General features: G+C 46.3%; 1 long non-coding RNA gene across 1 annotated transcript; it reads right to left on the bottom strand.

Annotated features, from left to right (window-relative positions):
• Positions 1-2,436: 2,436 nt before the first annotated feature.
• On the bottom strand, positions 2,437-7,028 carry LOC148803801 (uncharacterized). The gene is made up of 4 exons (XR_016081393.1): positions 6,842-7,028; positions 3,684-6,619; positions 3,185-3,590; positions 2,437-3,109 (listed from the first exon to the last, which is right to left on the bottom strand). It is a non-coding gene; the product is annotated as an uncharacterized LOC148803801 (long non-coding RNA).
• Between the last annotated feature and the right edge of the window lie 867 nt (positions 7,029-7,895).

Here is a 7,895-nt window from a genome sequence, read left to right as displayed (position 1 = left end):
GACGAGAGCATCAACCGGTGCGGCGCCAGCCCCAGTCATAGTGGAACTGACCTGGGACGAGGAGCCTTGAATCCTCCACATCTATGGCTCGTTCAACCATCATGAAAGCAATGCAGGACTAATACTATATGGCCCAAGCGAGGTGAAGCTGGAGTATGCTCTTCGGTTCGGATTCGAGGCATCGAACAACAAGGTAGAATATGATGCGCTGATCGTCGGGCTAACCTTAGCAAGGGAAATGAAAGCAAAGCACCTCATCGTATGCAGTGACTCACAACTAGTGGTTAACCAAGTCACTGGTGAGTACAAAGCCCGTGACCCCACTATGGCAGCTTACTTGGCCAAAGTCAGAGAGATCCTGCGCAGCTTCATCTCCTGCTTTATCAGTCAAATTCCAAGGTCCGAGAATGCTGAGGCTGATGCCTTGTCACATCTATCTACCATGAGTAGCAACACTATGTGAATAGTGTACATAGAGGATTTACCTTGGTCTAGCATTCTCGGGGGAGAAGAAGAGGTCGCTCCCGTGTCACAAGTGGAACTGAGCTGGATCGACCCACTTGCGAGTTATCTGCACCACGGGATCCTACCTGTAGAACACAATGTAGCTCGGAGGGAAGAGCTCCAGTCAGCCAAGTACGTCCTCATAGATAGACAGCTATATAGAAGATCCTTCACACTTCCTTACCTGTGCTGCTTGCGACCCTTAGAAGCTGAGCATGTACTTCGCGACACTCATGAAGCCTTGTGTGATGGACACTTGGGGGGCAGAGCCCTCGCACAGAAAGTGTTAAGGTAAGGCTATTATTGGCCCACAATGAAGGCAGATGCATTCAAGCTTGTCAAAAAGTGTGACAAGTGTTAGAGGCATGCCAACATCCACCACCAATTTGCTGCTGATTTGAAATACCTCACCAACCTGTGACCCTTTGCACAGTGGGAAATCGACATCCTTGGTCCTTTCTCGCCAGCAACAGGTCAAAGGAGGTTCTTGGTTGTAGTAGTAGATTATTTTACAAAGTGGGTGGAAGCTAAACCCTTGATAACGATCACAGCCCGTAACATACAGAATTTCTTCTGCAAAAGCATAGTATGCCACTTCGGATTACCCTGGGTGCTGATATCCGATAATGGGAAGCAGTTCAAAGATGTTAAGTTTCAAAACTGGTATGTCAAGATGGGAATTCAACAAAACTTTACCTCGGTGGCACACCCCCAAGCGAATGGATAAGCAGAAGTAACTAACAGGGCAATACTTCGTGGACTGAAAGCTCGCTTAACTCGAGCCAAGGGATTGTGGGTAGACGAACTGCCCAGTGTCCTTGGGGCCTACCGAACTACTATCAAGACTGCGATGGGTGAGACCCCCTTCAACCTCACGTATGGCACATTGGCGGTGATCCCTGCAGAGATCGAGGTACCCATGTTACGGTTGGAGGCTTATGATGAGGAAACAAACGATGACGAGCTTCGTACCAACCTGGACCTGGTAGAGGAGGTACGAGACCTGGCCTACATTCGGACCATAGCCTACCAGCAGAGAGTAGCTCTGTACTATAACGCCCGGGTCAGAAAGCGACAGTTCCGTGTCCGCAACCTGGTTCTTTAGAAAATTATGGTACCTGAGCCTGGCGTAGGTAGGCTCGGACCAAATTGGGAAAGTCCATACCGTTTAAAGCGGGTATTCGGGGAGGGTACATACGAGCTCGAGACTTTGGAAGGGAAGTAGGTACCTCGAGCATGGAATATCGATAACCTAAGAAAGTACTACTTATGAGCCTGTGACTCCAAGGCAAAATTTCTCTAAGTCTATGCAACCACCGAACTGATCAAAAAAGACGACTGACTGGAGAGAGGACTATGAGTCACTCCCAGAAGCCTAAGGGCTATGGCGCCGAGCTGACAACTACAATAAGTCCTAGTCGCCTCTTCGGCATAGGCAGACAAGCCCTAGTCGCCTGTTCGGCATAGGCAGACAAGTCCTAGTCGCCTCTTGGGCATAGGTGCAACGATTCCCAATCACCTCTTCGGCTTGGGCAAGTAAGTGGCCCATGCATAGACAGGTCGGGTATATACCCTACAGTGTCTATCCACCTCGGTGTGCAACAAACACAAGGTTATTCCTACCTGGAGTCCAGCTCGCTAGTCTGGCACTTCGGGATAACCAATCGCCTCTAAGTAGCTCGTGCATAGACAGGTTGGGTATATACCCTATAGTATCTATCCACCTCGGCGTACAACAACACAAGTTTAATCCCATCTAGAGTCCAGCTCGCTAGTTTGGCACTTCGGGGTAACCAACACTTAGAAAAGTTTTTACTTAGAAAGATTTTTGCATAAGATTTTTGCACACATAAGACATTTTGAATCATTATATTTCATTAACAAAAAAGTTTTGAGTACATGGTTACTATAACCGGGCTTGGAGGCCCGAAACATACACTATATGGGGGGTCCAAGAAAAGAGGCATGTTTAAACATCAGATTTGCCAAAATCTCCTCCAGCATGTAGGTCGGTCTCCATGTGGTCCTCCTCCACGTCATCTCGGCCTGCCTCCCCTGACGGTCTCGCCTCGAGAAGTTCATCATCACTTTCTCCCTCGAAGGAGTCAGGTTCCTCATCAGCCTCCTTCGCCATCTCAGGAGTAACGGTGGACATGGAGATAGATCCGAACTCGTGCTTGGGAAACTTCTACCGCATCAACCACTTGCAGAGCTTGAAGCCCAACCGGTACGAGCCAGAGCCATACTTGACCTGGAGGTCGTGAAACTCAGGGGACTCCTTGAAATCTTTGATGGCGCGATCTCTTTCTTGAATCCTCGCCTCTTGAATGGTGATGTCGAAGATCTCTGTGCCCTCCTTGATCATCACCTTAAGGTTTTCATTCTCCCGGAGGAGAGCTTCCTTCTCCCCCTTGAGCTTCTTCATCTCCTCCGTCAGCATTAGGATCAGCTCCTCCTGGCTTCGAGCTCCATTCTTGGCTCTAAGAACTTCACCCCGAGCTAAATCCAACTCACAGTAAAGCTTTCAATCGTTCTCTTCGACCTCCCGAGCTCGCTTCAAGCGAATCTCAGATTGGTAGACGAGTGAGTGGATAGCGGAGTTCACCTAAAAAAATAGAAAGCAAGCGTAAGAGTCATTGGTAGAAGAATAAGAAAGTAAATGAAGGGGTAGGTTACTTACCACCATAGAGTAGGAGGCTGCCCTCCCTCTGAGTTGACTTGTTGGCATGTCAGCCCACTCCGCGACCTTCGCAGGAAACACGGCATCCTTTCTCTTAAGGAGCCCGAGCCTCGGAGTCATTATGCTCTCCTTTGCTGAAGGGGGTTGATGCTCGGGCATCGAAGTACTTACGGGCTCGCGAGGTGGGGTTCCCTCATCCTGATCCTCGTCCAAGTCAACAACCGGGGGCTGGGAACAGACCTCCTCCCCTGGGAGTTCAGTAGAGGGTGGCTCTGGTGCTACGACCTCAGGATCGGCAGGAACCAAAGAGGTGGCCTCCTCTCGATGGGACCTCTTCGAAGCCTTTCTCTTCTTTCCCCTTTGAACACTCCTCAAAAGGTTAGCGGCGTCAACACCTGTCTAGTTTCTGCAAGAGAGAAGAAAAAGAGTTAGCTGCGAACTGAAGTAAGTGCGGAAAGGAAAAATGAGAGGTAATGTGTGTGCCGAGGTGGAGGCCTACCAGGAGGACTCAGCCCAGTTCATACAAGCTTCTCCTCGGCCAGGAAATCTTCCATCTCAAGGTCGAGGTCCCTTCAAGAGTGGATGACCGCCCTAGTCTCTGCATCCAGCCTCACCCCGGGGTCCTTAATGGCCACTCGCTAGTGAGTCGGGAATGGCCATCCTTCAGGGTTCCGAACAAAGTACCTCCTCTTCCAGGCCGATATCTTGTTCGGGTTACCGAACAAGACCTTGAACCTGGGGCGAGGTGAGATATAGTAGCTCTGCCGGGTGTCCCCATGCAGGCAAGAAGAGTTCTTTTTAATGGAACAAATCGAGCTAAAGATGTCTAAAGTAAGAGGTTGGTTATATTCGTGGAAAAGTGAGATCATACCAACAATGGTACAGATGGAGTTCGGGTGTAGCTGGTCAATGGTGACGTTAAAGAACTTAATGATTTCTATAATGAAGGGGTGGAGCAGGAAGCACAGCCCAGCTATGAGCTGCTCCTCAAAAACCGTGAGTTCGTAATAATCGTGAACCCAAGGGTACTGACCCAAAGGAATGCTAAAAACAAGAGTGTCAGGGAGACGGTAACGAGCTATCAAGGACAACAACTTGTCCGAGGTCATTGTGGAAGGGTCGAAGTTGTCCGGATCCCAACCTCGAGTAGAAGACGAGACCCCCTCTCTGGAGGTCGGCCGCTCTACTTGAGGTTCGTGTTCCTCAAGCCAAGATGGCCCGACGTCAGGTAAAAGCATTTCTCCTAAAAGGTTTAAAGAGGAGCACTCTAGGGAAGAGTTGGACTCATCGGCGGGAGCTGAGGACCGCACCCCTGAGCTCGCTACAGCCACTAAGTAACCTATCTATGCTAACACTAGACATATTGAATAGGAAAAGGAAAAGGGAACAACTAGTGAAAGAAGACGAACTCACCAAAGAAGACAATAACGACCTCGGGCACAAGGGAAAGAATGGCGAGCTGAAGACACGATCTTAGGAGAGCTCAGTTACATGACTTATGGTGAAGGTAATGGGCCCTTCGACCCCCTATTTATAGTCCACCACATTTGGCAATCAACAGTTGAGATTTGTACGATCCGACGACTCCCATGGAAACTGGTTGTACACTACCCTAGGACGAAATCGGTTGAGTGTGCCCTTCGGTGTCCGCGGAATTTATAAACTGTGTGACATCCATGCGTGATCGAGACGCGATCTGGGTCATTTTGTGGTTGAGCCAGATGATTGAATAGGTCCGACTAGCGACTCGCCCTTCCAGCCGCCTAGACTTCGTGCCAAACCCACCTGGACTTGTCATGGACTTGTCATGAACTCCCTAGCACGAGCAGTGGGGGGCAATTGATGAAGGGTGATTTGGCACGACCTAGTAAGAAGGGGACACGTAGACGCGATCTGCTCGAGGGGTGACAACTCAGCCAAACGAACTCGGCCCGCAACATTCGGAGCTTGGATGTTCAGCTACCTCGGCTCAAAAAACCACCTCGGTGTTGAGACACCTCGACACCCAATCCAGTTCGGGACTAAAGAACCGAAGTACCAGTTTGGAGCTAAAGAGCCGAAATGCCACATAATTGACTCGAAAGGCCTCCCCAACGGACCCCGAATTTCTCGGATCACGACGAGACTCATCCTAGCTCCGCCTGAATCGGAGGTAGACGATAAACCTTATCAACACATTGCTCTCCTTCAAAAACGGAACAGATCTTATCCGCACAGCCCAGAAATCCCAGAGCTCTTTCATAAGGCCCACGACTACTCCATTATATAAGGACATAAAACCCCAAGGCAAAGGTATGCATGATTATCTTACTCACTAGCATTCAAGCATTCAAATATTCAGTTCGCATCCACAGTATAGTACTGGCTTTAGCATCGAAGCGACCTCACTGAATTAGCTACCCCAGATTCTCTGATCTACTATTTTGCAGATTGGTTCAGCTTGCCGCGCATTGAAATTTGGATTGTCTTCTAACTAGGAGTATATAGATCGCACACGATCACCTACCAACGGAGGTGATGCTAGTTCCCGAGTAGCTCCTACAACTGATGGATAGCTCCTACCAACGGAGGTGGTGCTCGTTCCCTAATATAACCCCTCTCCCCTTTCTTTCTCTCTCTCTCCCTGCCCCGCCTCCACTCTCCTTTGTTCCACCATCCATCAGCGACGGTTTAAACGACGATTTCTCCCCTTTCTCTCTCTCTCTATCCATGCCTCCAACAGTTTGGTTGGAGTGTACTATTTGTGTGTGAAGGAGATTTCAAATTTCTAATCTCCATCTTCAACAGCAGTATTGACGGAGGCAACAACTGAGCTCAGGTCTGATGGAGTATCGCTGTGCTCCAAGTTCATTGTTTGTGAATTTCATGCGGTGGCGTTGAAAAGAGTAACGAAGGGTTATATTAGGTTGGGTTTCTTGTAGATGAGGGCAACTTTTTGCCCTGAATATCAATAAAAATAATATTTTTATAAAATAATAAAAATAAGGTAATTTTTTTTGAAAAATATCAACGAAGGGTAATAATACTGTTCATCGTCTTCCTCTGCCCTTCCTTTGGTGATGGAGGCCAGAATTTCCTCTGCAACTTTGGTGATTCATCTTCAGCTTTCAGTGACTGCAAACAAGTAGGGAACGGATTAAAAAAATTCAATCGGAAGTAAACACGTCATCGATTCGTACTGTTTTCAGATTACAGCAATTAACGTGTTTACTCGTAATTGGGTTTCAGATCTGGAATCCTCATGGTTCATGCATACTGGATTAACCAAAAAAACAAGTGTTCAAAGCATTTCGAAACATCTTAAACGTATATCAATATAATGGTGTGTGACATCTGGATAACGATGCTTAGCAGTCAGCACCGAGATTAAACCGACTCGGACAACTCGTTCATTAGTCACCCCGATACGATCCACCACAACTCACTCAGTCAATCCTGGAAAAGAGTAGGGTAAAACTAAGTTCTTTCATTGCCTTTGATCAATCATATCCAAATGTATTTTAGAAAAAAAAGGAGGAAAACGAATAAAGAAACCCTCGTAGGTATTGATGAAACATTTAACAGGATTTCAAGTCTTAAACCGCTGGGATCCTGAACAGATCAGATGGAATGCTTGTTAATGGCGAAGAAAATGAAAGAAAGATGGAAAAATCAAACCTGCGTGATTAGGAAATGATCTCTAGCTTCCTTGACCGTTCTTCTTAATATACTCAACGAGAATCTCATCATCAGAGCTGCAGAGGGAATTCCGGCCTCTATCACCAGAGGAAGGGTAGAGGAGGACAATGAACAGTGTCATTGCCCTTTGTTGATACTTTTCCAAAAGAAGCTACCTTGTTTTTGTTATTTTATCTTTGAAGAGTTATGTGTTGATGACCTGTTGTGTTGTGTCTATAAAAGCAAAAAAAACAATTACAACCTCTATGGGGGTTCAGGCATACTATTCAATACCAAAAAAAAAAAAAAATGTTAGTTTAAATGAATATATTATTAATTAGCAAGTCTTGGTAAATAAATTAAGGTTCTCCTTTTATATTTGTATAAAATTTATAAATACAACAGGTTATAAGGAGCAAAGCAAGAGCTCAGATTTCCTCTTCACAAAATCCTACATTGTAGTTGTACATTGGGAATATCTTCCATACTAATATGCTTTTTATTATAGGGAGACGTCCCCAATGCATGGCTACAAGTGTTGTGAGGAAGAAATGTGGATTTACAAAGCCAAAGTTACCTAATATTTTGTTTTGTGTTGTGTTAATGGTCCAACTAAGGAGGAGGTGCCAGGTTTCCAACCTGACAGGCAATGATAGAACCCTTCCACCACATCCCATGCCAAACCTAGAGGACCGACACTAGTTGGAACTCACCAAGAATTTTATAGCATTTTAGGCCATGTTTGATTTGTTGCTTTGAGCTTCATTCTTTCAAAATATTTGGTTAAAAATATTTGTGCCCATGTTGCTCATTTCATTCTTCACAGCTCCATGCCAGTGGTCATAAATTGCCCGTATAGATGTTTACTAGTGAATTGTCATGAAAACTTATGCAGAGGGACATTGATCACATTGATCATGGACCATCCACCAGTAAACATATATATTGGTGGTTTAGATTTGTAGCTAAAGGTGATGCAAGATTTCCTCTAAAAACCTTTGGAGTAAACACCTCAGCATAACAATCTCTCTTTTTCTTCTCCTTTTTATTTGGA

Source organism: Nelumbo nucifera, chromosome 1 (genome assembly GCF_055504915.1).
Source record: "Nelumbo nucifera cultivar China Antique chromosome 1, China Antique-T2T, whole genome shotgun sequence".
NCBI lineage: Eukaryota > Viridiplantae > Streptophyta > Magnoliopsida > Proteales > Nelumbonaceae > Nelumbo > Nelumbo nucifera.
Note: the sequence above shows the minus strand (reverse complement) of the source record. Positions and strands in the feature narration are given on the sequence as shown.